Source organism: Gracilinanus agilis, chromosome 3, assembly GCF_016433145.1.
Source record: "Gracilinanus agilis isolate LMUSP501 chromosome 3, AgileGrace, whole genome shotgun sequence".
NCBI classification, from domain to species: domain Eukaryota; kingdom Metazoa; phylum Chordata; class Mammalia; order Didelphimorphia; family Didelphidae; genus Gracilinanus; species Gracilinanus agilis.
In genome coordinates, this window is record NC_058132.1 from 14,455,836 (window position 1) to 14,479,382 (window position 23,547).

Consider the following 23,547-nt stretch of genomic DNA (forward strand, 5'->3'; position numbering starts at 1 on the left):
CTCATATCCTCATTTCATTATAGCCATAATTAGAGGTATTAACGGGGGGGGGTTAATTAGTAATTTAAAAAAATGTCAAATTTCTTCTTATCTTCTAGTGTTTGAGATTGGCTGTTATTTCCTTTTGTAATCTGAATGCTGTTAGATTGTATGTCTGTGTTTGATAACTACTAATCAATTGGATATATTTTGTTTTAAATCAAGGAAATGTTAAAAATATTTAATGAGTTACTATTAAAAAAATAAGAGACTTCTCTCAGATCTTTCTTTGTTAGGTCTTCTGATCAGGCCTTCTGGCAGTGTTTTGAAACTTTGTATGATCCTAAAAGAACAACATTTCCCCCCTCCTTGTTAAAGTAAGGACATTTATGAGTTAAAATTTACCTGGTAAGTGATTTTTATTTCAGATCATTCGGAAAATCATGCTAACTATTTGTTAAGAGCTGGAATATAGTGGAGCTGCATTTTTGAATCTACAATTTACTCTGTAAGTTTAGAATGTAGTTAGTTATACTTATGAAAGATCCCTGACCGATATTAAGACACGAGGAAAATAGTCTAAGCCAAACATGTAAATGAAAAAGACTTTGTGCTTTTGAGGAAAAGTTGTTTTGACTTTTAAAAATCTATTTTTATTCTACATTTTTACACATAAGGGTCTGACCCTCCATTAAGGCTATCTTTCCTTCCTTAATGAGACCTGCCATGGGTTACTACAGTCTGAGGACTGTCACTGGGAAGGCTGAGAGAGCATCTTGTGAAGGGGAAGGTAGAATTTCCTTCACTCAGTTTCTCCATTGTGAATAAGAATGCTTCTCACCTGATTAGATCTTGAGTCTGGCTTTGGCACCTTATGGTGGAAATGCAAGTGAGACTTTGCGTGGAAGTTAGCTGCCACTCTTACCTGAATTCCAACAGACTTGAAGGATCAATTTTGATGCCATTTTCATTATTTCTCTGCTTCTTCCTTTCATAGCAAGTTCTTCTTACTCAGGGCAATTGAACAGTAAAATATATGAACATTTTATGAAATCTTTGTCTAATAGACTAAGCTGAAAAGTTTCTGAGCTATTATTTTGTAAGAGCAAAACTATTCAACCTGAAATTGTATTTATTTTATTGCCCTTGGAAACATTAAGTAGAGAAATATTTGGCTTTTTTATCTGTCATTAATTATATAAAGACTTTCCAATATCTCAGAATGGTACAGGAGTGACTAGACAAATAGTCAAGGATCTGGGAACTTCTCAACCAGAATATATGTTCCATTGTTTAATAATGTTACATCAGAAATAATTTTTTGGGGGTTTAAAAGAATTTTGTGCAATTATTTATCTTAGAGAAAAATGTTTTTTGCCTATATTTTGTTATTTGTAAGTTATTCTACTTAACATTTGTTCTCATAAAACTGACACTTGGGTATGAGATATATGCTGTAATGCAAGCAGAATTCACAAGGGTTTGGAGAAGATCTTAGAGCAATATTCTGTGAGTTTGATATCTAGTTTATTTGAAAATGGTTAGAAAATGTTTAGATCACTTATTTGATACAATGTAGAAGAATTTGCCAGCTTTTCATACATCTCATCTTTTCTATTGTTATAATAAAAAGGATAAATTTTTTTGGAGTAAATTCATCAATGTAGCCATCAAGTTTAGGCATAGAAGCCACATATTCAAAAAGTATTGTCCTCTATGGTTTCTGTTTAGGATAAGATCCTTAGCAGGTCATCATCCTGAAGGGGGGGGTTGAGAAAATTAAAATCTGAAATTAGAGTAAATAACTAATAATAACAAATAAACAAAAAACACTACAAATAATAAATAATAACACATAATAACAAATAAAGGAGAAGGTTAATACTAAAAGTGAATAAAGAGAATAAATAATGGAAGAGAGATAATAAAGTGAAAGTTTGAAGAAAATAGAAAAGATCAGATGATTATATATGCCAAATATAAGTGCTTCTAATTGTTTTTAAGGTATTTTGATTGTTCCAACACTAAGTTGAAGAAACCAAGTATGTATCACTTTTTTCTTAAATTAGAAAAGCTAGCTCTACAGGGTAAATCTTCACTGATTTCTAAAAATTTCATTTCACTTTGTTATTGGCAGCTTCCAAAGTAAGTATCTGGTTCAGTTAAGAGAAAAGAACAGAAAAAGTATAGGAAATGTATGTTCTTTATTGCAGGTTCACAGTTGGATATTTTTTATATTAATAAAATTTGGACCTTAAGATTTGAGTTAGCATGGGGGTGAGGGTCAGGTGACATCTGTGAACTGTGGGTGGAATTTTGTCTCAAAGGGGAAGTTGGGAGAGTGACTTTGGCATGAGCTAAGGCAGGTCTCTCCTGCTCTGATTTCCATAAGTATGATATTTCCTTTTAAATGGAAAATATTCCCACCTTCTGAACCTAGCTTAGGAAATTTTTTTGTCAGTGCAATTGGCTAGCTTTAAGACTCTCCTCGAATCGACCCCAGAATAGGGGTAACATTTCCCCTTTACTATAGTTACATCCGTCTTCCCTTTTATAGCAGCTTTCTATAATCAGGGCAAATGATCCATATGATGTATCAACACATTATTCAATCCTTATCTACTAAAGACTAAGGCTGAAACATATCTAGCTTGTAACATTTCAGCTATTAAGCCTGAAACTGTAGTCATTTCCATATCCTAGAACCAACTAAGTGGATGAGTATTTGAGTTTGTTGTTTATTTTTAATTATATAATCATATTTAAGGAAGTCCTTCAATTTTTTTCAAAATGGAATAGGAATAATTAGACCATGATATGGGAACACGTATTTAATGTAAAACTAGTATTTCATTCCATTATGTAGTGAAGTTACAAAAAATTCTGTTCTGTGTTAAAAGAAATTTTATGCAATTGTTTATCTTGGAGAAAAACTGTTTGTAGACTTTTATCACCTTTAGTAGACATCTATTTCTACTTAAGATTTGTTTTAAAAGTAACACTTGCTTATAGGCTATATTGTATGATGTAAACAAATTACACAAGGGTTTGGATATGATCCAAGACTAGCAGTCTATGTGTCTGTAATACCTAGTTCATTTGAACATGGTTAGTAATTGACTATATTTTATTTTAGATAATTTATTTGATAAAACATAGAATAATTTGCTTAGCCCTTTTATACACCCCATCCCCAAATCTGTTATTGCAATAAGAGGATAACTACCTTTTGGGTAAATTCATCTATGTGACCATAAGAAAGGGAGTAGGGATTTTCACACTCATACCATCAGATTTAGGCATAAAAGTCATTTATTTGCCAAGTATTATTATCTGTATGGGATTAGGTCCTCAGCAGGATCTCAGCCTCCGGAGCAGGGAATGAGAAGATTAAAGTGAATATTACAGTATATTGCATTAAGACCTGCTGTATTAAGGTCCTTTTCCAAATAATTTTAGAGAATGATGTTACCAGTGGCTTGGACCAAGGAAAAGCAGATTTTCCAGAGAAAATTTTCTAAGTGTCATTATAATTCCTGAAGGCCTAAGAAAGGGAAGATGGCAGCAATAGAAGATGATGTTCTCAGAAATCAGAGATATAATGGATTCAACAGTGGGGGTTGAATTATCCATCTCCTTGATTTCTTCCTTATATGGTGTTATTTTTTAATACCTGCTCACTACAGGGGAGTGGTCCCTAATGACATGTTGTCAATGCATCAATCAATCATTTTAAACATTATGTTAAAAACACCCAAGCCTCATAGTTAAATCCTCCATGAAAGGAAGGAAAGTCTTTTGACGTCCTGGTGAGTCAGTCCTTAAATGTATAAATATAATATCTGCTTGTGATTCATTGAGGAGACTGTGTCTTTCAGGGAATCAGAGGGTGGAATTAGAGTATTTTTTAATGTGGTACTATTTCTAATTTTCTAATTTTAAATTGAGGCTAACATAAAATCTTTTAAACTCTTTCCTCATTCCTTTGTTCCTAGCAAATTCAAGGAATGCTTTTTATATCTCCCAGTTTAGAGTATTTTCTATTGAAGGGCAATTTAAAAGCAAGATTGTGGGTTCCAGCTTGCCTGGTAAATAAGAATCTTCTTAGGCAAGATGTATCTTCAGGTAGCAAGACAAAGACTTTGAGCTCAGCATTGGAGTGAATTGAAAATGTCACTTTAAACCAGATAGGATATGATCACAGGATTGGGACATGTGATTATGGATCATCAATCAAGGAATTGGGGAGGCATCAAGAGAATATTGAATGATCTCCCCTTTAGGTATTTTCCAGCTGGAGATGTTTTGGACTGTCAAGGTCAAGGGGCTGAATAACCAGCTTCCAAAATCGTTTTAAATGACTCAGAATGCCATTGGTCTTTGACTTTGATCACCAAGAGAGATCACTGACCAATTAATTTACTGTTTGATCCCATGATACCACTATTAGGACTGTATTCCAAAGAGATGAAAAAAGGGAAAAGAACCTGCTTGTACAAAAGTATAACGACAACAGCCCTTTATGTGGGGGCAAAGAATTAGAAACAAAGGGGATATCCATCTTTTGGGGAATGGCTGAAAAAATTGTGGTATATGATAGTGACGGAATACTATTGTGCTGTAAGAAATGATGAATAAGATATCAGAAAGAGCTGGAAATAGCTACATGAACTGATGCAGAGTGAAATAAGCAGAACCAAGAGAACTTTGTAAACAGTAAAAGCATTATTGAGGGGTGATCGATGATGAAAGACTTAGTTACTTTCAGCAATACAATGAGCCAGGACAATTCTGATGTAGATAAAAGCATACTATTTTTCATTTTATTTAGGTTCTTATTTTGAGGTTTTGTTTTTATACAAGTATTCTCTTACAAAAATGAACAATATGGAAATACGTTTTACATGATAATATATGTACAACCCAGATCAAATTGTCTAACATCTCTGGGATTGGGGAGGGAATAGACAATTTAGATCATTTAAATTCAGAAAACTTTCATGGAATATTGGTATTATATATAAATAGTAAAATAAAATATCTTTATAAAACTTTTTTTTCATCACAATTCCTTGAATTTTGGAGTATAACAGTATCTACATCTGGGGAATATTAAGTTCATGCTACTAGAATCTACCACTTTCATTTCTCAGTGGCCCCCTAATTGATGGATCAAAAGTTCATGACATAACATTCTTAATGAAGTTACTACATCTCTTAAAGAATTTTGTAAGATTTTGACAAATATATGATAGACAACTTTTTGTAGTTGAGTCAGTAAGGGGATGTCTTGCTCTATTGAATTAAATTCTTTTGAACAGGTAACAAGCAAATACATTATGATCTTGTATTCTATATATCATTCAGTTAATTAAATGAGTATAAAGATGTTGTTCTATAAAAGCTTCAGAAAGCGAAATTCTGCCTACTTTATAATAATTATAAAATAAGTGGTTTTTAACATATTCTTTTTTGTATCTTTATTAGAGATGCTTTCTATAGATGTATGTATTATTGTTTTCATCTTATTGGTATGGAAATAAAGGAAATACTTTATTCTATTTGGTAAATGAAAATGCTTTCCAAGAAATAAAACATGAAAGTTTGATTTATGTGTTTTGCCATCCATTTATTTTCTCTCTAAAAGCAATTATGAAATAAAACAGAGACTCCTTTTTATTCTAACAAGTGGTTTGCTATTTCTGTCTCCAGCTCATTTTATAGATCAGGAAACTGAGGCAAACAGGGTTGAGTGACTTGCCCAGGGTCACACAGCCTGTGAGTGTTTGCAGCCAAATTTGATATTGCATATCCTACCCTCCACACCCAGTGCTCTATTCACTGTGTGACCTAGATAGAGATCAGTAATTATTTATATTTGATTGGTTTTTTTTGGGCTATAGAAAAGGTCAGAGATTTTCTGTAAGCCTTTTCTATCATTATCTCCTTCATATAAATATACATGCAAATATAAATATATGTATATACACATGTGTCTTTATACATATTGAGATTTGGTCTCAATACCACTGGAAACAGAAGGACAGTATAAAAGAATCATGTATTGGGTAAATAAATTGTGAAGCAAACTATATTTGATGAACATAAATCTTTAATGTTCCTTTTAGGTAGGCTAGAGAGTGACTAGGAAAAAAAGAAGGGAAGACAAAAAGGGAGGAGTTTCAGTACCTAAGGCACAAATTGAAGATGACTATGAGAAATATAAATAAATATTAATATGAAAAATTAAAAGGAAGGAGTTTTTCATACAGAAATCATGGTAGAATTCATATAACTTAGAAATAGATTGAATGGGAAAAAAAGATATAACTATGAAAGATGGTCCATGAAGTTGGGGACTTGACTGATAAAGTTTGTTCCTCAGTATGTTTTAGAACAGAGTGGAACAGGTAAGAAGCTCTCATTCAGCAGAATGTAGAGTTCAGATGGTTTTCATTGAGACATTTGGAAGTTAAACTAATTAGTGTTAATTAAAAAAATCTTCTGCTAATAGTAGGGTCATGCAGAAAACCTGAGAATGATTCTTGACTCAAGTATTGGGATAATTCTTTAAATTTTCCTTGGTGTTCCTCTGTGGCTGCAGAAGAATTACATAGCATTTGGGGATGAAGATGCAGCCTAGTAAACCAGCATTGGAGCTCAAGATGGAGAAGACCTCCACAGCCACCATCATCTTCCCCTTGGTGTTCTGGTATGTGGGCAAGAAGGAGATCCAGACACTGCAGAACACAAACATGCTGAAGGTGATGAACTTGGCTTCATTGAAGGTGTCAGGGAGATTTCTGGCTAGAAAAGCCACAGTGAAGCTCCCCAGGGCCAAGATTGCCACGCATCTAGGACAGAGTAGAAGGCAATGAGAGAGCCCTCATTGCACTCAAGGATGATGTGCTCAGGGTCAGAGTGTGTGTCTGCATCTGGGAATGGGGGAGAGAACATCAGCCAGATTGCACAGAGAATGACTTGAATAAAGGTACAAAAAAGAATGAGACAAACAGGTGCTCTGGATCCCATCCATCTCCTGCTCTTGCTGTCTAGTCTTGTGACTCTGAAGGCCAGAACCACAGTAATTGTTCTGGCCAGAATAGAGGAGACGGCCACCGTGAACATGACTCCAAATGTTGTTTGTCTGAGGAAACAATTTGTTGGAGTGGGAGGGCCAATGAAGAGCAGGGAGCAAAGGAAGCAGAGGGAAAGGGAGTAGAGGAGAATGTAGCTGAGATCTCGATTGTTTGCTTTAACTATGGGAGTATTTTGGTGCTTTACAAAGACCTAGAGAACTAGAGCTGTGAGGAGTGAGAAGCAAACAGCTGTAGAGGTCAAGGTCATCCCCATGGGATCTTCATAGGCCAAGAAGGTCACTTTTTTGTGAAGTCAGTGATTCCTCTCCTTATTTGGATATTGATCTTCAGCGTATTTCATGCATTGACCACTGTCTGAAGAGAACAAACAAGGCCTCAATATGTCAGCTTCATCTTACTTTCCATGAGAGGGCAAAAAAATGGTTATCACAGCAATACAAATTGTTCCTTCATGTTACACGAGAATCAAAATCTGTTGGTAGTGGATAGAACACAGGACTTTGAAGACTTGAGTTTGAATCCTACTCAGATACTATGGCTTTGTGATCCTGGGTGAGAAAGTCATTTTAACTTCTTTCTGCTTTAAATTCTTCATTTATAAAATGGAGATAATAGTTATACTGCCTAACAGAGTTGTCATGAGGATAAAATGAATTTATAAATGGAAAGTGTTTTGTAACCTCTAAGCGCTATATAAATTCTATGGATTATCTGATTATTAATCTTAGTCTACATTATGAGCATGAAGCATAAATATTAGCAATAATAATTACAATAATTAATGTGACAGTATGTCACAATGTATGGAGATCCAGTTTATTGCTGACTTGATTTCCTGGGCTTTGATCATAGTTTTTTTAAGAGTTCATTTCCTCAGCTTGGTGCTATTTGTGCTTTGTAGATTCTTCTCACAGGAAAATGATTCTTCTTGCTCTGATTATGTTTGTCTTTCTAGACCTCATGTAGAATTGTGTATGAAGAGACAGTCCCTACAACTTTGAAAAATCTTGGTTCCCTTGTCTTTCCTGTTGATCCTGTAAGGATTGGATTTTGTGCAAAGGAGATGGAACCAAAGGAGGAGAAGGCAGTTGCTGGCAGTTGCTGATAGTTGAGACCAGAAGAGAATTCTGGGAATTTCTCCCAGGAGAGGAAAGAAGAGTGGTCTTTGGGCTGAGGGCTGGGAGGAGTGAGGAGGCAGACAACCCAGCTTTGATCTGCTCTGGAGGGCTTCCTGAAGACCTTTCTTTTGGAAATCAAAACCCCGATTCTCTGATCATAGCCATTTCAACACTAGTTATCCTACAAGACTACAACCATCTAGTCAGCTAAGATTTTGGACTCCATTGGGTGCAATCTCTTTGTCTCTCTCACCCATTGCCCATCCTTGCTGAGAGACCATTTTTAGTCAAAGCTTACAATTATAGGAAAGGATAGAAATAGAAAATAGAAATAGGAATAGAAGAGGAAAGGAGGGGGGAGAAGCTTAGGAGTTGGAATCACTAGGGTAACTGCCTGTGATGGACCCCATAGGAATAGAGAAGAGGGCACCCACAAAATCCCTCTACCCTTCACCCTTTTCCTCAGTCCCTGATTTGTGAATAATAAAAGCCATTTAACAGTCAGATAGCATTCCAGTGTGCCTGAGAGATAATAAGGGAAAGGGGAACCACAGCTTGGTATGGCTGCCTTCGTCTTTGAGCCAGACCACTTGCTGCAAAATTAACCTACCTGGGGGAGGTTTGAGTGAACCCCATCTTTATTCAGGATCCGATTGGGGTAGCACCTACCTCCTCTTGTAGGGAAGCCTTGACCCCAACTCCTATGGGGTGGCACGACCATCTAGTGTATTTTCTTAAAGTTTCCCAGTATATATTTGGCCCCAGGGGAGTGGTGGAGGAGAGAGTCACCACACAGACCCCACTACCTCTCTCTCTCCCTTTTACCAACATCCATTACTGGCCCTTTTATTGTTGTAATCCTTAATATATCAATGATTACCTGTCTGCATAAAACCGGCTTTTGACATCATGACTTTTTGACTTTACCAACATGACTCTTACATTCTTTGGATGTAGCTCAATTCAACTCTGAGGCCTCTTGGAATATTGGTGGAGGGACCTAGACATGTTTAGCCAGAATGAGAGATGATTCAGAAGAGATTTGATAGCCAGGACCATGTATACAAAGGACTTATTTGTGGGGGAGGGCATAGAAGTACTCTGTTTGATGCTAGAGGGCAAAACCAGAAGAAGGTTGGAAATTTGGAGGAGACAAATTTAGATTTCATGTCTAGGAGAGCTTCTTAATAATGAGAGCAGAGTAACATGGAATGGGATACATTGAGAAATGGTAGGTATTCCCTACTAAGAGGTCATTAAGCAGACCTTATATGATCACTTGTTGAGAATGTCATTCTGGGGACCAGATGGTTACTGTGCTCTTTTCATGTTGAAAATTTAATAATTCTCAGAGCCCACTAGCTTATTTTTTGTTCACTAATTTATAACCACCTAGGAATACCTCCTTTAATGAATAAGGGATATTCTAATGAGGATGTTTCTGGAAAGTTACTCAAAGAACCATTTAAGAGGTACAGAGGATGTGTTCTAGTTTATCATAAAATTTTCTTCTTGCTGTGTCTTGGGAAGGCCCCTTCTTCACTTCCTTCCATTGCAAGTGATGGCAACAATGATCTACATACCTTTGAGCCCTCTTCAGGACGCACCCCTCTTAACTACCACTTTCTCTGATTTACTGCTAGGGAGAGAACATTCTCCCCACCACGTTTCTTTACTCATCAAAGACTATTGCAAGGACTTCCATTGCTGAAGTGTTGTTCCTGGAGGCATTGATTAATGTCAGATTATTTCCATAGAATACATTACTTTCCCCTTTTCTCATATTGGTATTGATTTGTTAAATTTTTGCTTACATCTTCAGCTTTGTTGCATTAAATGATTGCCTCTTTAAAGTATATTTGTATCTTCCCGGAGATCAAAGCCTTAGGTTGAATGAGGTGTAATATGGGCTTGAAGCTGGTCATTGGTCAGCAGAAAGGAAGGACTTTTCAGAGGGCATGATGGGCTAATGAAGTTTGTGGCTTCTTGGTTTCCATTATGCAACATATAAACATCTAGCGGAGACAGTTGAGAGAAATTGAAAAATGCAATGGATTTCAGCCCAGTACTCTGGGTTTGAGTTCTGGTTCTCTTTAAAGCTGTGAAACTAGGGCAGATCACGTTCTCTTTCTCTTTTGTAGAACTAGTGATGAAATGTGAGGAGAGAGCTCCTGAAAAGTATAACTCTCTATGTAAAAGTAAGTGATCATTGACAGTATGCACTCTTTCCAGAAGTCTGACTCTTGGCAAGTGGACTATACAGAGAAAATGGGCTAGTAATTCCCAATTTTCTCAACATCAAACGCACAAACCCTCACTAACATTGCTGACTCTTAGCCCTCAATATGTTTGACTTTCTTTTCTTTTTTAGGCTAATGTGGTAAAGTGATTTGCCTAGGATCTCACAGCTAAGAAGCATCCGAAGTCAGATTTGAACCCAAGTTTTCCTGACTCCAGACCTGGAGCACTATCTACTGAGGCACCTTGAGCCACTTAATTGTCCCATTTGACTTTCTCTAGACTTCCCTTGGGCTGTGGACATGTTGTTGCATAGGTAGTGAGCTTCCTTTTGCTGAATGTGACCTGAGAGACTCACCCATCTTAGTTTTGTTTCTCTGGATCTGTGTATGATGAGTGAAGAGAGTGTCTACACAGACTCACCTGTCTTGTTGGAAATCTGTCCCTGTGGGCTAGGGGCACAGTCAAAACAGCAGATTGATTTCCCTTCCTGGGCTTTTATCTGGAATCCTGGGCCACAGATTGGACTGTATCTGGAGGGAAGAGGCTATACAGGGAAGTATCCAAATCCTTAATGATATGGTTTTGAAAAAGCTTCATGTATGTCTTGTTGCAGTTTTGCCACAAGAACTTGAAAACTTTCACCAATACTGCCATAAGGGTTGAATTTATTTCCATCTGAAGAAAATAAACCATTAGGATCAGAACTAGAGAGTGGATTTCTAGATCTCCACCAATGGGAAAAATATTTATTATCATAAATATTATGCCAATCCATGTCAAAAATTTGTAAATATAACAACTCCATCTACTGTGTAGATCTAAAACTAATGCTTGGCATCTATTTGTAATATTTCAGTTAAAAGACAAAATATACAATAAAAATGTTGAAAAATCTAGGATTTTAGTATCTTAAAACAGACTAAACTACCCGATCAAGTCAATACAGTTTAGTCACTTGATTTCATGTTGATGAGGCTAAATAATTCAGGGAATGGAAATTCTGCTAAAACTGGATGATCTGTGGGACTTTAAGTTCTTTTGGAGAGGAAAGAATGTTTCCAAATTTATTACCAAGAGAGACTTTCCCTAATATTCCTTAAATACACATAATGGGAAAGTATTAAGAAGGGATAATTCAGACAATTTCCCCCCAAGTCATTAATGAACTCTCTGAGATTTAAGACTATGGACTTTGCCATACACATTCCAGGGGATCTCCCCAGGACAACAATGGTTAAAACTCCACGGCTCTGTGTGTGTGTGTGTGTGTGTAGTGATCACCTTTATTAAGTAAAAATACCTCAACTGATGCAGTCAGAACCAAGAGTGTACAGGTAATACCCACTTCCTCAAATTGGCAATTTCCATGGAGCTCTGATATTTTCAGAACAGACAAGTAAGATTCCTGGGTTTAAACCTTTCCTGAAAACAATTAGCCCAGACAAATATCCAAATTAAATCAAATTAAAAACCATCGCTTGAGAGACTTGGTAATAACCAAAGAAATCTGTATAAAAGGAAGCAACTGATTCTCAGAACCAAAGATTCTAAGGGTATGGAAGTGGAGAGTTTGGAGCAAACTTGGTATTCCAGTGTCCATCTCAGGAGGACCATTAAGACTAAGCTGTGGTAGTGAAGGGAAAAACCACGAAGATCATCAGCTCTCTGTAGTCTTGGAGCAGAAGATCTAGACTGAGGGAAGTCCAGGAAAAATGCCAGTTTTTTTTCCTCCAATTTCTCATACCTTGTTTGTCTATTTAGAGTATAATTTCATAAATGTTTCCTGGAATCTGAATTTTGCCTCAATGATGAAGAGGCTATGGATGGATAGGAAAGTTAGGTAGAGAGTTCAGCCTCAACCTAAAATTTTGAAAATTTCCTAACCAGGAGTTCAGAGCAATTGGAATCAATCACTTGACTTTTTTGTCTAAAATACAAGCGCTAAAGTCAAAGAGGAAGGAATGATATATGAAAGGTGTTGTTATTATCTTTATGTCTCCACAAACATTGAACTGAGCACTCAGCTCATATAAAATTCTTAAATTCTATTTGAGTGGGGCAGCTGGGTAGCTCAGTGGATTGAGAGCCAGGCCTACAGATGGGCGGTCCTGGGTTCAAATCTGGCCTCAGACAATTCCTAGCTGTGTGACCCTGGGTAAGTCACTTGACCCCCATTGCCTACCTTTACCACTCTTCCACCTAGGAGCCAATATACAGAAGTTAAGGGTTTAAAAAAATTCTATTTGAGTGATTACATGAATGAATTAGAAAGTTATTATATATTATAATAAAAATGATCAGTTCTTCCCTCTACCTTATAGATCATCCAGATTTAACAAAATTCTCATTCCCTGAATTTTTTAGCTTCATTGACATAAAACCTTCAAGTGTCCAAGCTAGTTGTACCGACTTGATCACATACTTTGGTCTGTTCTATGATATGAAAATCCTAGATATTTTAAATATGTTTTTGGCTGTATATTTTGTCTTTTAACTGTGATATTGCAAGTAGAAATCAAGGGTTAGTACTAGATCCTCACAGTAGATGGAGCTGTTATATTTACAAATTTGTGACACAGATTGGTGTTAAAGGAGAAATATTACTTCCATTAATGGGATCTAGAGCTAGAATTGTGGATAATCCAGGGCCTTCTTTCAGGACAACAAAATATTTAGAGACCCGAAATCAGTCAGACCCCTACAGTAGCCTAGCAGCTTTACTGGGCTTAGTAGCAAATGACCAAGAATCATTAGTTCTAAAAGGAAGTCCCTGAAGGCTCCCAATTCCTTTTTTTTCTGATTGCCATGGACCAAGTGGATTCTCCTTTTCCCCCCAGCTATGCATTGGGGCAGCTTCATTATCTCTTGGGTGCTCCACTTAAAGATGCACATGTCCATCCATAGAAATGAATTTGCACAAAAACATGATTTTCATGTGGCTTTTACTAGGCAGGTTTTTTTTTTCTTTTACATTTTCCTCAGGTGTGAAAATGCTAGTGGCTATTCTGATGTTCTATATGCTTATATTTACATCTTTCATGAAACCAGTATTTCACTCATTCTTCACTTTTCTCCATGAGTTGGGCCACACTATTGCTTTCTCCTGGATGGTGAAACCTTGGCCAGGAGGTGCCTGAGAAATAAACTCTCCCACATTCACCAGAACTTCAGTGTCATTAGCAAAGTTCACATAGTTGAGAATATTATAGTTTGCCATAGAATTCTGTCTCTTATTCAAGGTCAGCTGCTTCCCCCACTGTTGTTAAATTGGATATTCTTCAAAAAGGAGTGGAGCTAAAAGTAGAGAAAATTATTTGAAAATTTTCCAGTAGAGTCTCTCAGGAATGCTGTCCAACATTTTTTAATGATTACTTAGAGAAAAGTAGGGATAGAACAATCCTAAGACTTTTCAATTGCCATTAAAATATATGGATTCCTAATAAATTGAATAATGGAACCAAGATCTAAAAATGAATTGTCAGGCTAGAAGGTTGTGCCAAATATCAAGGTGGAAGTAGGAACATTGAAGGAAAGGCCAGAAAGGTATCCTCAGTTGGATGAAAGGAGAATTTGGAAAGGAGGCAGAGAAAGAGCTTACAGTGCTGGTTGATAGGGTGTTTCAGAGTTCCCAATATAATCCAACAAGCATTTCTAGCTATTTACTCACTGTCCAGTTTTGCAAGCAGTGGAATAGGTCCTAGAACTATAATATGAAAATGAAAAATACCTGCCCTCAAGGAGTTTACATCCTACTGAAAGACTGAAACAGAAAAGTAAATACAGTTTGATTCATAGAGGAAGAATAATACCAAATAGAGAGGGAGTACGCATTTACATAGCAGTTAGCATGTGGAAGGTATTGTGTTAAATATGTTTTACAAATAATATCTAGTTTGATAAAGGAATCAAGAAACACTTTTTGTAAGTGACAGCATAAAACTGAGTTTGTAAGGAAGCTAGAGATACAGGAGGCAGAGGTCAGGTAGTAGTACATCTCATACTTAAGGACATGTGCCAAGGCACGGCTCCTAAATTCAGAGAACAGCTAGTAGGCTATTTTTTCTGGACCATATAATTTGTTAAAGGATATAGAGTGAAATTGATTTGGAAATCTGGAAAACATAGAATGAAGGACCAGGAATTTTTCCAAGACCAGGAATTTTTTTAGAGGCTAGATTGAGCCATAGATGTTTTTTTTTTTTCATAGATGGTTCTTAACCAAGAGTATGACTTCATTTTGGGTCAGGGGAGAGGCATGTCTAGATGTCTATAGGAATATTATCTTGGTGATCTTTGTCTTCCTTCCCTAACTACCTTGGATATATTTGTATTTATATTACATATTTTTACATATATTTAGTATACATAAAGGTGTATATTTGCATGTATACATATATAATACACACTGTAATTTATTTTGTATGTGTACAAAATGTGCATATAAATATTTGTATTAATATATGTATACATACACACATAGATGTATAATGTATATGTGTATGTATATAGATACACATATATTTGTGCTATCTCTTCTACTGATAGGTTGTTGCTAATGAAAATGTTTCTTCATCTTTTTAAATATCTCCATTGTGTAGCATTTTGTCACTAGCAGAACCTTTATAAATGCTTGTTGATTGATTGATAGCTCTCTAAAGGATGAATTGGAGAAATGAGAAACAAAATCTAAGAGTAGAATTAAGATACTTTGAAATTCAAAAAATCCCTATTAAGTGCCTACAAAGTAGTGTAATGCTGGAGAGTAAAGAGAAAAATAAGAGAAATCCCTGCTCTGTTGGAGATTATATTCTAAAAATGCCAACATTAAAATCCTTTATTTTGAGACAACATCCCATATTAAGATAGGTCTCAGGGTCAGCTAGATGGCTTAGTGAATAGAGAGCCAAGCCTCGAGTTGGGAGGTCCTGGGTTCAAATCTGGCCTCAGACACTTCTTAGCTGTGTGGCCCTGGGCAAGTCACCTAAACCTACATTGCCTACCCTTACCTCTCCTCTGCTTGGAAATTATAATTAGTATTGATTTTAAGACAGAAAGTAATTGGTTAAAAAAAATCTCAATTTTGAAGGAAAGGTCCTTAGAACCACTTTATTATAATCTTCTTTACAGATGAAGATTAGGGAGAAGGTACTTATTTAATGAAACACAGAGAATGAGTTTCAGAGGCAGGATTTGAAACCTGGTCCTCTGACTTCAAAACAAAAGCTCTATCCATTGTACTTTGTTGCTGTATAGTAACTAAGTTTTCTAGGGACAGGATTGATGCTTGTCCTTGACTTTCTGAGGCCCTAATGGTGCATGCAGCCTGTAGTGTGGACAGTCATCTCTTTCCCATCATATCCTCCCTGTCTGTGACCCTCAGGAACCAGTTTAGAGGGATTCTCACTCCTGCGTCCTGTCACAGGGGCCTGAAGTGACCATGACTTTGAAATAACTAGAAATGACATATTAGTCCCCAAATCTACAGGTCTGCTGTGTAAAGCTTCCCCACTGGAAGATGTGCAGAGCTGAGTTACTAAGCTCTTTTCTCTTTCCTGGAGGCAGCAGTTCTCATGATTAGAGACTTGGACATCAGTGCTTAAAGGGGAGGACTTTACTTTTCTTGGGTAAGTTGCCCAGGTGTCTTCATGTATACTGGATTCCATTTCTGATCTCCCCAAGAACATTTCATGAAGGGCCCGGGCCATGGCATCCACAGCTTTGTAGACAGTGTAACTCTGGCCAGACATAGCTATGTTTAAATAGCTCCAAGGTAATGCATCCAAGGAAGCATTTGTAGAACTGACATCTGCATCTCCCTTTTTATTAGATGTATATTTAAAAGCTGACTTCCAGAAGTTCTTAAGGAAAATATCCTCTGGATATTTGCCTGGGCTAATAGTTTTCAGCAAAGGTTTGAACCCAGGAATCTTACTTGTCTGTTCTGAAAATATCAGAGCCCCATGGAAATTGCCAAAAAAGATGTGACCAGACCTTTTAGCAATATCCCAGTGACTGCTGGTGATCCACATTCTGTATATAAATGCATGAGCATTATTGTTAAACATCTGGCTCAGGAGTGAATCTGTATCTCCATAAATGACAATTACCTTGGCTGTAGAAAGATTTATGCTGCACAAAAAATTGTAATGTGAAGGAATACCCCATTCCTCACCAGTTCTGATTTTCAACCTAAAGGCCACACAGACATCATTTCTGACCATTTCTTCTGGAAGGTCCCTGAGGAATCTCTCACTTCTTGTATCATCTGAGGCAGCCAATCCCACCCAGGTCCATTTGAAATGCAGCATTAATCGAACCATGGCAAGAGGAAGATTGATGTCCCTGGAGGCCATCTGTTAGACAGAGGGAAACTGGACTGGATCAGTCAAGAGTGGATCAAAGAGACCATAGGTGACCTGAATAAGAACCAAACATGAGGCTTCTTGAGTTTAATGGGTATATTATAGCAATCTTTGCATTTTTGTTTAACCTATTTCAGTCTTTATCTTCCTGTACCTAGAATGAATTCAATCTTCATCTCTACCTTCTGAACATTCAGGTCTCCACCAAGGTGTCATCTCTTTCATAAAGCCTGCCCTATGTGAACCAGATGTAAGTGCTTTCTGATATATATATATTTTGATTCCTTGTATCTCTAACAATACTTGTAGGGAATGCAAAGATGCTTAATAAAATTTTTTATGAGATAATTTCATCATTTTACAATTTCTTTAGGTCAGAATATGCTGTTTGCTAAAAGAAAAATGAAGGGAGGGACTTTCAGATCTCAATCTCTCAGTGTTTTGTTTTTTCTTTGAGAGTTACCAGGAAGGTAAATTGGACACCAGAATTATCCAAAGGTATTTGGGGTCTGAATTTGAAATGGCAGACCCTCCAAAGCCTGTCTCTGTCCTCCGTAGAGTATAGGCTGAATTGAGCCTATGCTTCCCTACTTGAGGGAACTTATAGAGCACAAGTAGGGTTCCCATTGAGACAGTCAAATCAGAAGTGGCTCCTCCAATGACCACTATAGACTTGCCCTGCCTCTCACAGCTGTAATTTGGAATGGTCTGTCCCTGGCCTGACAGCCACATCAGGGAGCTCTCCAAGGTTCTGTCATCATTGTGATGGGCATTGTAGATATGGAATCCCAGAGCCAGTTGGGTAGCAGATTATGGTTCCTGTTGACCTCTTCTACAGCATACATTAAGGCCAGGACCTGATAGTAGTGTTTGGGCAGCCACCTGCAGTGGAAGGGAGATCCATAGTGCTACTCATTCAACATGTGGTTTCTATTACCTTTGTATCCTCTCCTGCAACTACCTTTTTATATTCTGAATATTTTACTCTATTGCTAGCAATGACCTTGGCACTAGGGATTTTGCTGTCTTTTTCTGATCTGGCCTCAAGGGCTCAGAGAAAATATCAGAGATTTTCGCTCCAATCTCATCAACTTTTATCACCACAGTTAGAACATGGCAGCAGTTCTCTACCAGCTACAAAGTCATCACCAAATATTACAAGGAGCTATTGCAAGCACAACCCAAATTCTTTTAATGGTCAATAAATTGGCTTTTCATAAAGTACAACAATTCAGCACAATGATTAAAAACATAAGATAAACTCTCTTGGGGAAAAGCAGATATCAATATGGCACAAAGTATAGACCATTACCTCAAATCACATCTAAACATATTTTCCAATAGAATACATGAACCATAAAAAAAGTGTCACAAATGAGAGGAAGAAGGAAGAAACTACTTTTCAGATTTGTGAATTAGACAATTATTCATGACCAAACTAGTGATATAGAAAGTAAAAGATGAGGAAATGGAAATTTGTGATCACATGAAATTAAAAGAAATATTTTTTTTCCCACACAATTCTAAAAGCAACTAAGATTATAGGAGCAACAGTTTAATCATCAAAAATAATTGCATTACATTTCTCTTTTAAAAAGTCCAATATCCAAGATATATAAGGTGTTGATTCTAGTTTGTAACAACAGGAGCCATTCCTTAATTGATGAATTATCAAAGGATTTGAAAGGGGCAGTTCTTAGTGTAAGAAAGGCAAGTTATCTAAAGATTTATGGAAAATACTCCAAATTGCTAATAACTTAAGAAATGAAAATAAAATGAACTCTGAGTTTCCACTTCACAACCATCAAATTGGCAAAGTTGGAAAAAAAGTATGTAAAAATAGGAAGAATTTTAATTTACAGTCACATGTATTCTTGGTGGAATTAGGAATTGATCTAGACATTCTGGAAAGCCAATTGTGTCTGGCTATAAATGTGCTGAGCTTTTGACAAAAAATATCTCAAAGTGTTTAGAGAAAAAGAAAAGGACTTATATGCAATATACATAAATTTATATGCACATATATATACACTCATGCACAAAAACATATTTTTCAGGTTTTCTTTTTGTAGTAGCAAATTTCTGGACATTAAGAGGATGTCCTCTGATTAGAGAATGGCTGAACAAATTATGATGACCAGATATAATGGACTAGTCATGCTGTTAAAAATGAAGAAAGATGATTTCAAAGAAATGTTAGAAGAAATGTAGGAATTGTTGTAATGTGATAGAAGAACTAGAAAAGCAAGTTATATTCTAATGCCATATTTTAAAAACAACTCTGAAAGACTTGAGAACTCTGAGGAATGTTATGATCTCTAATGATTCTAGAGGATTGATTATGAAGAATATGCTAATTTCATTATAGAAGGGTGATAGAGTGACATTCAAAACAAGACATTAATTTCTGCATATGACCAACATGAGAATTTGTTTTGCTTGATTATGCTTAATTGCCACATAGATTTTTTTCTCCAGTGGAAGATTGGAAGTGATAAAAAATGCTTAATAATAAAAAATTAAAATAAAATGGAATAAGTACTTACCGATAACCTTTAAAAATATACCAAGTATCACCCAGAGAATGAGAAGAAGTTGACTTTCAATGTATCACTTCCTCATTGGCTATTCACCAATTAGAGATATCTTGGAATGTCTAAGGGAGAGGATGAGCTGTCAAAATTATCCATTTACGAATCTGCTTGAGGAGACTTTGTTGTCTTTGATCACTGAGAGTGATCACTTACCAGCTAATTTATTGGGTTTTTCTAGCCTGATTAATAAGTTGATTTTCTTACCTATAAGTGAGTCTTTTGGAATTTTTAATTGTTCTACACACACTCTCTCTCTTTCTCTCTCTCTCTCACCCTCCATCCACTCATCCATCCGTCATCTTTCTCCTCTATCTATATTTCTCTATCATCTTTCTATCTATCTATCTATCTATCTATCTATCTATCTATCTTGGATCTGGTATCAATATTACTGGATACAAAAGAATAATATAAAACCATTATGGTTATTAGAAAAAAGAATTATGTGATGCAAAATATGTTCCATGAAGATGAATTTTTACTTTTTCTTCCAAATAGAATGGAGAATGTGGAGAGAACAAAAGGAAAAACAAGAAGGGAGATATCTAAGGCATAAATTGGAAAGGAATGTGGAAAATGTGACAGTTGGAGAAATGCAAAGGAAGATGTCATTCATGCAGGAATTATGGAAATATTTCTATAATTCAAAGATGAATTGAATGGGAAAAAAGGAGAGATTCCAGTGAAAGATGGCATGATAAGGTCATGAATTTGGGAACCCAATAAAGTTGGTACCTCAGTAGTTTTTAGGACAGGGTGGATCAAGGAAAAACTCATTTATATATGATATAGAATTCAGATGTGTTTCACTGGGTCATTTTGAAGTAAGTCTAATTGGTGTTAATTTTTAAAAATTTCATGTTGTTAGTGGAAATTATGCAGAAAATTTCTGAATTGTTCTTGACTCAGGAATTAGGATTATTCTTTAAACATTTTTTGGGGATTCTCTGTGGCTGAAGAAGGATTACATAGCTTTTGGGGATGAAGATGCAGCCGAGGAAACCAGCACTGGAGCTCAAGATAGAGAACACCTCTATAGCTACCATCACATTCCCCTTGGTGTTCTGTTATATGGGCAGGAAGGAGACTCAGACGCTACAGAACACAAGCATGCTAAAGGCGATGAACTTGGCTTCACTGAAGATGTCAGGGAGATTTCTGGCTTTTCTAAGCCATAGTGACACCTCCTCTCCCCTAGGACCAAGAATGCCATATAGCCTAGGGCAAAGCAGACGGTCATGATAGAGCCCTCATTGCACTCAAGGATGATGTGCTCAGGATCAGAGTGTGTGTCTGCATTTGGGAATGGGGGAGAGAGAAACAACTATAATGCACAGAGCATGACTTGAATGAAGATGTAAAAGAGAACAAGAGAAATAGGTGCTCTGCAACTTACCCATTTCCTGCTCCTACTGGCTGGTCTGGTGGCTCTGAAGGCCAGAACCACAGTGATAATTTTGGTCAAAACAGAGAAGATGGCCACTGTGAACAAGACTGAAAATGTTGTTTGACTGAGGAGTCAATTTATTGCAGTGGGAGGGCCAATGAAGAGCAGGGAACAAAGGAAGAAGGGGAGAGGGGGAAGAGGAGAATGTAGCTGAGATTCTGATCATTAGCTTTAACTATGGAGGTATTTTGGTGTTTCACAAAGACCCAGAGAACCAGAACTGTGAGGAGAGAGAAGAAAACAGCGGTAGAGGTCAAAGTCATCCCCTAGGGTTTTTAATAGGCCAATAAGGTCACCCTTTTGGGGAGGCAGTGATTCATCTCCCTATTTGTATACTGATCTTCAGGGCATTTCATGCATTGATATGTATTTGAACAGAGAAAACAAGATCTCCATTTGGCAGGTTGGCAAATTTTCCCTATGAGAAGGGTAGAAAATGGTTGATATAATACTACAAATCTCTCCATCTGGTTCCATGGGGATCAGAATGTGGTGGCAGTGAGTAGAACACAGAACTTGGAAGACCTGAGTTTAATTCTGCCTCATATATTCTGTCAGTTTGTGATCATTGGAGAGGGAATTTAACTTTTTCTCTCTCAATTTCCTAATTTATAAAATGAGACTAATAATTTTGCCTACCTCCCAGAGTTGTTAAAAGGATTAAATGAATTGATCTTGGAAACCTTAAAGTGCTAGCTATTGTATGAATATAATTCTTGGAGTACTTTATAAATGTAAGGCATTATTATTAATAACAATAATAACAATAACAAATGTGACAGTGATATATCACAAAGGAAATAAATTCTGTTTATTGCTGAGTTGCTTGATGAACTTGGACTATAGTTCTTTTAAAGACCCTTCTCCTCAACATGGAGCTATCTTTGTGGACTCTTCTCATAGGAAAATGATTCTATTACTTCGAATATATTAGTCTTTCTAGACCTCTTCCAGCATTGTGTGTGGATATGCAGGCCGTATAACCTTTAAAGATCTTGGTTTTTTAACTTTACTCTTGATTCTCATTATATTGATGTCATGTCTGTATATAATGAGCTGGTGACATCATGTTTTTTGGGCTTTACCAACATGACTTCAATTCCTTGAAGGACATCAACTCTGAGTGCTCTCAGAATATTAACGGAAACAACTGGGAATGTTTAGCCTGGGAGAGAGCAGATTCAGAAGGGATACAGTAGAGCTTATATATGGAATAAGGACCAGACTTGCTCTGTTTGATATTAGAGAGTAAAGGTGAAAGCAAATTGGAAATTAAGAAGAGACACATTCAGATTCTAGGTCATGGAAAGCTTCTTAAAAACAATAGTAGCCTAATACTGGAAAGGGCTACATTGAGAGGTGGAGGGTATCCTCTTCTTGGAGGTTTTTAAGCAGAAGCTGGATGTCCACTTGTTGGGTATGTTAAACTGGGGACCTGATTGATACTGAGGGATTTCCACTTTTCAAATTCAGTGCTTCTTGGGGAAGCTGGGTGGCTCAGTGGATTGAGAACAAGGCCTTAGAGATGGGAGGTCCTGGGTTCAAATCTGGCCTCAGATACTTCCTAGCTTTGTGACCCTGGGCAAGTCACAACCCCCATTGGCTAGCCCTTACTGTTCTTCTGCCTGAGGTAGAAGGTAAGAGTTAAAAAGAAAACCAAATTAAATGTTTCTCAGAGCCCATTAGCTTATAAGCATGCACCAATATTTCCCTTAATGAAGAGGGCATATTCTAATGAGATATTGTTAACAGAATTTTACTAAAGAATAATGTAGGAAGCACAGGGTTATATTCTAGTTTTAGGAGGCAAACTTTCTTCCATGTCCTGGGCAGGTCCCTGCTCAATTCTTTCTCTATTGGGTCATGAGAAAAATGTCTTGTATACTTTGTAGACTGGCTCAGGAGAAATCCCTGGTAAGCTACCACTCTCACTGACCTACTGCTGAGGAAAGAACATTCTCCCCAATACTTTCCTTTACTGATCAACAATGTGGGATTGGGACACTAATACATTATTATTGGTAAAGCTGTGGACTGATAAATCATTTTGGAGAGAAATTTGGAACTATGCCCAAAGTACCATAAAACTGTGCATGCCCTTTGACCCAGAAATAACACTACTAGGTCTGTCTTCTGAAGAAATGAAAAACAAAAAAGGATGTATATGTAGAAAAGCATTTATATGGGGCAGCTGGGTAGCTCAGTGGATTGAGAGCCAGGCCTAGAGACGGGAGGTCCTGGGTTCAAATCTGGCCTCAGACACTTTCCCAGCTGTGTGACCCTGGGCAAGTCACTTGACCCCCATTGCCTACCCTTACCACTCTTCCACCAAGGAACTAATACACAGAAGTTAAGGGTTTAAAAATATATTAAAAAAAAAAAAAAAAAAGAAAAGCATTTATAGTAGTCATTCTGTAGTGGTAAAGAATTGGAAAATGAATCATGTTGGAAATAAGTGAACAAGTTGTGATATATGATTTTAATGGAATACTATTGTGTCATAAGGAATGACAAACAAGATATTCAGATAAAAAAACTTGAGAAGACTTATGTGAAGTGACACAAAGTGAAGTGAGGAGAACCAGGAGAAAAGTGTACATAGTTGTATAGACCTGAAAGATCTGCTTACAACATTATTGTGGGTCCCAAGATGGGGTGGGAGAAATGATGAGTAGATATGGGATTAGAAGGGCCATGACAAGTTGG

General features: G+C 36.7%; 1 protein-coding gene and 1 pseudogene across 1 annotated transcript in view; both read right to left on the reverse strand.

The window, feature by feature from the left end:
- Positions 1 to 23,547, reverse strand: part of LOC123240770 (zinc finger protein 91-like) — a 730,881-nt gene that overhangs the window by 71,179 nt on the left and 636,155 nt on the right. The window lies entirely within an intron of this gene.
- On the reverse strand, positions 6,530 to 17,645 carry LOC123239894 (annotated as a pseudogene).